We start from the raw sequence: 6,306 nt of genomic DNA on the forward strand, positions 1-6,306 counted from the left end.
CGACTCCGGGGTAAAGCGCGGCGCGGGTGGAGCGCGGCACTTTCCGCACTGGGGCAGCGCCCGCAGATTCGGCACGGGGGGGAACGGGAGGGCGCGCGCGGCCGGCAGGGGGCGCGCGCACGCCGCGCCGCCAATGCGCGCTCCCGCGCCCCCGCCGTGAGGGGAGCGGCGCGCCCCCGGGCGGCGGGAGCGGGGAAAGGCGGGACCCGGCACCGCCCTGAGGGGAGCACAGGGCACCCCTAAAGTGCGGCGGTCCCCAGGGCGAGGGGACAGTCCTGGGCACCCCCTCCGGCCCGCATAAGAGTTTGTGTATGGTGAGAAGTGCTACACCCTCCCAAGTGGTCTGCCCTGCTCCCCCAGGTGACACATGGCACCCCAAAAGTGTGGGTGTCCTTGGGGATGGGGACACCCCCTGTCCCTGAGCACGCCCACAGCAGGGTTTGTGTGTGGTGGGAGTACTGCACCTGCTCCCCCTCAGGTGACACATGACAGCCCCTGAAGTATCGCTGTCCTTGGGGTTGGGGATACTCCATTGTCCCTGAACATCCCCACAGCCCCACACCAGGGCTCATGCTGTGTCCCCCTGCAGTGTGTGTGAGGCAGGGTGGTTCCTGTCCCCACACAGTGACATGTCACCCCAAAAGTGTGGCTGTCCTTGGGGTTGGGAATACCCCATTGTGTCTGAGTGTCCCCAGGCCCACACCAGGGCTCATGCTGTGTCCCCCTGCAGTGTGTGTGAGGCAGGGTGGTTCCTGTCACCACACAGTGACATGTCACCCCCAAAAGTGTGGCTGTCCTTGTGGCTGGGGACACCCCATTGTCCTTGTGCATCCCCACGGCCCCACACCAGGACTCTGCACCAGCCACCCCCAGCTCTCTGCTCAGTGTCACATCCTGGCCTTGGGGCAGGGACTCTCCGGGGACAAAGGGGATCACGGGGGCTGAGGGCGCTGTCATGTTGTTTTTCCGATCAGCTGCAGTACTTGAGCTCCAAAGGCTTTGTAGCTTTTGGGCTGGGCGCTGTTTTGCTTTGCGCTGATCCATGGCCGTGCCTGCCTGCCCAGGGGCTCTGCAGGGTGGGTTTAGGGCCAAGCCCTGCTCTCCCCACTCTGGGGGGGTCTTCCCTGGGAGCCAGGCCAAGCAAGCCCATGGAAGGAGCCACGAGGAGCACGGTGCCACAGCAGAACTTCCCATCCTCAGGAGTTAAACCCTCCAGGAAGAGAATCCAAACACTGGTTACATAAAACAAAATTTAAGGCGAATTTTAAATATATATATATATTTCCCACACATGCTTTCCCCACTGCCCTCCTCCTCCTCACCCTCTCCCCTTCTCCCCCTCCCACTCTCAGAGCCGGGAGCATCGGCACTGATGCAATGTTGGCGTAATTGGAGTATTCAGGCTGCTATTTTGTACCTGTCTGTTTATTTGAGAGACAGCCTCAACCTCCTAATGAACGCGTCTGAATATTTATCTGCTGCTCCTGAATGGTGCATTTGTGTTTCAAATGCTTAACTGTTATTTTTATTTAGCTGCAAATTGCTGTTTTTGTTTTGCTGGCGTACCTGCTTGGAAATTGCTCTAGCATGAGGTTAATGCCGAGCTGTTTTCTATTTCTGAATTCTTTTTTAATTAATCCTGTGCTGATAAAAGCGTAAGGACTGGCTCTGCAGTCCCCTTCTAGCTTGTCATGGAGCTAAGAAGTGAAGATTGTGGAATCAGCCTCAGAAGGAACTGGCTCATGTGGAGGAATGAGGAATCCCAGCCAGCTGGGATGGTAGAGAAAATATGGGCAGAACCCTGGAAGATGGGAAACCCCAGTGACATGGGGCAGCTCTGTTCTCCTATGCTACACTTGAAGGTACCTGTACCAAGTAGCACCATTTCTCAGAAATTTCTTTTTTTCCTCCTCTTAGAAGGTTTCCTCCCCTCCTCAGTGGCAGAGGCTTGGTCCCCAGGGCAGCACAATGCAGGATGGAGATGGGCCAGACTGGTGCCTTGAGCCTTTTCCCCTGGATAAAATCCTGCCTTGCACAGGGTGCTGACCTCTCCTTGGAAAAACAAACAAAAACATGCCTGGGACCAGTTCCCAGCACAGCTGGTAATGGGCACCCTCAACACAAGGGCCAAAAAGCCTCCTGCCTGCCCATTCCCAACTAACTGTGGGTGCAGCACTTCACACAAAGGACTTCAAGAAGCATCTGGCTGAGAGCACCTATGGAACTGTCCTGGTGAATAAATCCTTCATGATGTATTTGACTGTCCTGGTGAATAAATCCTTCATGATGTACTTGACTGTCCAGGCTCTGGGCTAGCACAAGGTTTGGGCTGTACAGTCAACTTGAACTTCTAAAGTGTGTTGGGTTTTTTTTAGATAAAAGAACAAAGCAATAAAAGAAGAAGAAAACAGGGAAGGAAAAGGAAGGTGAACACATTTTCGGAGCAAGGTTAGAGGCAGGTGAGTGGGGAGAACACAAGGAAATCCCAAATGTCCCTTTTGTGATGGCACTGCTGAAGATGGAGAGTGTTGATTTGGAGTCCTTGGATCCAAGGTTGTGCAGGATGGCAGGAAAATCAGGCATAGCTGCCACAAGATACCATGAGCAAACTGCACCCCCAGAACTGGGTCCCATCTGGGGTTGGTTGGTTGGACCTTCCCTCCAAGCTGATTTCAGTGGGAAGGGCTTTGTGCATCCTCTGCCAATGGAGGGGCTCTGGGCACAGACCCACACTGTCCCTGTGCCATCCTCCCGGTGCTCTTGAGTCCTGGGGTGCTGCCAGGCTGCTCTGACCCGCTCCATCAGAGATGATCTGTGTGCCTGGTGCTGGTTTGCCAGGAGCACCCATTGCTGGCACCATCTTTGACTCCTGAGCACACCATGGCTGACATCTCCCAACTGCCCAGGGCCCAGCTTTCCCTCTCCTTTTAAATCTGATCCCAGGTCTGCACCTCTTTGCACCTGACAAGCATCCTGCTGGGGGCTGTTAGAATATGTCCATGTTAGAATATGTCCATGTTAGTTTTCTGCCCTGTACCCCTCAAAAGGACCCCAAGGGGCAGGATGAGATTGAGGAAGTGCATTACTCCATCCCCTGCAGGGGTGGCCTTTGAAAAGCCATCTCCATTTCCTTCCCTGGGTATGAAATGGGACACTGTCACCCCCAGAGTAAAGGGGAGCTCCCAGCACAGCAGGGGAGATTTAGTGCATGATGGAATTTGCAGGAAGATACAAAGGAAGGGGGGGTTCATGTCCCCCTTTCAGCTCCCAAACTTCTGGGTGCAGAAACAGAGGTGTCAGCATCCCTGAAAGATCTAGGGGTGTTAAAGACACACGAGAAGGAAGAGAAGAAACGCGGCTGTGTCCCCCCCGCTGCTCTCCACGGGGACCAGCAGCAGTGGGGGAGCAACGAGGCCACAAATGGGAGGCAGGAGGGAGCCTGCAGTGAATGCGAAGGGATGGAGGGGAGGGCAGAGCCCGGCTCCTGCCACGGGTTATTTCTTTTCATGGAGGGAAAGGAGGAGAAGCCCTTCGCAGAGGCGTAAGGAGCTGGAAAGGTGCAGGAAGGGGAGGGGGAGAAAGCCCCAGGCAGGAGTCCATGGCTGCTGGATCGATCGGCGCGGCTCCTCGGTTCGCAGACACATTCACGCTCCGCCGCATTTCCGTCTCGGCGCGTTTTCCACGGAGATGCTCCAGCCCCGCTGGCAGAATCCCCTCGGAACCCCCAAAGCCGAAGGCGATTCCCGCGCATGCAGGGGGATGGCGGGGGCTGCCGGAGGGGTCTGGGCTGCGTCCGGGGGTTCCCTCGGCCGGGGCAGGGAGGGGACCGGCTCCCGGTGCCACTAGATGGCAGGCGGCCCCGCTCCGAGCCCTCTCCGCTGCCGCCGCATCCCGGCCCCGGCGCGGGGCCCCCCGGCTCCCCGGCATCCCCGCTGCGCTCTGCGAGCAGCGCCCGGGACAGGCTTTCCGTGCCGGCATCCCTTGGAAAACCGAGGGGCACCCGAGCCAAAGGCTCTTTCGCAATGCGAGGCGACGGCGGGGACAGTCCTCAGAGGCTCTAACGCCTTCCCGAGACAAAATCCTGCCTTTCCCTTCCCTCCCGCCTGCGCTTTTGGTTTCCTTCTGTTTTTCTTTCCTTTTTTATTTTCCCCTATCCCTCTCCAAAGGGCTGCCTGCTTTTCCCTAGCTCATTTCAAGCGTAAGGATTGCAAAATGAGACAGATGCACCCTCTGAACACAGGCTGAGCTGCAGCAACGTGCACACAAGGTCCAAGCTGATTTCCCAGCACTGGGGGATTTTTAAGCTGGCAGCAAAATAGGCAGGGCCTGAGGCAGTCTAATAAATAGCTTCACCTGGCTTTCTTCTACAGGACTGCATTTTTTCAGCCTTTGAAACAGTGTGGCTGCATCCAGCCTGCTCCTAGGGCACAGCCCCCAGCTCCTGCCTTCCCCAAAGGAAAAATGGTGAGAGAAATACCTGGCCCTCATCCAGACCCATGCCACAGAGCATGCAGATAAATCTCTAGGCCCTCTTATCATCTCTGGGGGTCAATTTGGCTGCAACAACCACCTCTGCTCCTTTCAGTGTGTACCTCCTCCTGTGAGCCATTCCAAGGATGATGCTGCTCTGTCCCTGGGCTACCTGCAGGGAAGGATGTTCTGAGGGTTCATCTGCATGTGGAGTTTCCACGTGCTTTACTGCCATCACCCCTGGGCTGGATACAAAGAGTTGGAATATTTGGCATGTGTGTGTGTGGGAGACACTCTGGATGTTACTGAAACTCACCCCCTCCTGGGACAGGGCTTTTTTTAGACTGAAATAGGAAGCACAAACCTCACCCTGAGCTTCCTCTAGGGTTTGGTTCTTCCTAGAGGTTTGTCCTTACTGGAAATTTCTTTTCTGCACCTCTGGCCCAAATCCAGCCAAATGCTTAAGCACAGGCTTAGCTTCAAACCTGCATTGCCACAGTGTCTTCTTGGATGAGTTGGATTCTCTTGGTCCCGCTCACCTTGGAAAAGCTTGTGCCTCTCCATGCTCCTGCTGTGAGATGATGGCAGTGGGAAGCAGGAGTATCAGCTTGCTTTGCTTGTGCACCGACCACAAAACTAACCCTGCAGGTTGCAGGAAGAGAGTTATCAAAGCTGTGAGGGCATGGGAATGCTGCATGTGAAGATTTGGGGTCCTCAAGCATGAGCAGCCCTGATGTCCACAGCTCAGCCCATCCTCATCCTCTCTGCTCTTCTCACCAGGTGACAGTCAGGTAATGCTTAAATTGCCAGTAGTGCCAGTGAATATTTGATACTGGCTGAAATGGCCAAGCAAAATCACAGCTGCTGTCACCAACAGGGACTCAAAAATTTGCTTCCATATCAATGACAAGCCACAACACCCGTTCCCCATGGATTGGGACCACCAAAAAAGTCTGATCCATTTGGTCACACCCTCCCAACAGCTTGGACCCTGCTGATCTCCCTGGTCTAGCTGTGTAAGAGCTCTGATGGAAATTCATTATGATTTCTCGACCCTTCCCCTGCCATGAATTTAAATTTCTCAAACCCTAATGCAAGGAATTGAAGCGCATATTGATTAAGGGCCTTTTATGAATGTCTTGCAGAGCATATTAAAAATTATTTAAAACTTGCATCCCAGTATTAATGACTCTTGTCTCCGGCACTTTGCAGCAATTCAGTCTTGACTTTTAATTGAAAATCTTTAGTTAAGACAAATTCTTACAGCCAGGGAAGATGAAGTGCTGTTCCAGGTATGTGCCATGGAGGGGCTTTCAACCTCAAGGTTCCCAAGAGGCAGTGAAATTCTAGAGAGGAGCGTCTGTCCTTCAAGTGGGTGGGTGTGGGTTGTTCTTGGAGAAGACAGTTCTTTGGGCTTCCTCTCTAGGTGCTGCAGAGCAGGTCTTTCACTGCTCCACTGCTCAAAGCAATGGCATGGCAAAGAATAACAACCTCCTTCCAAAGGGCAGTCACTGCATCCATGTGCAGAAAAATGTGGCACCTCAGGGCTGGTGGTGCTCTCACATCTCACCTCCAACAGCACCCATGAATATCCACAAGCCAACAAACCTGAGCCAATTACTGCTGTCACCAGGTCAAACACCTCGTGCCTCCTTAGTCCAAGTTTTCTTCCGCGTCTGCATCTGATTCCAGGGGGCTTCTTCCCAGCCATGAAGCTTGGGTCTGAAAGGGCACCTTAGCTTGAAAACACCCCCAGAGAGGATGTGGCATTTTGTAGAAGGAGCAGTGTGGTACTCACATTCTCTGAACAGAGAGAGACATCGTTTTCTCTCCCTG

This window comes from Molothrus aeneus, chromosome 1, assembly GCF_037042795.1.
Source record: "Molothrus aeneus isolate 106 chromosome 1, BPBGC_Maene_1.0, whole genome shotgun sequence".
Classification (NCBI taxonomy): domain Eukaryota; kingdom Metazoa; phylum Chordata; class Aves; order Passeriformes; family Icteridae; genus Molothrus; species Molothrus aeneus.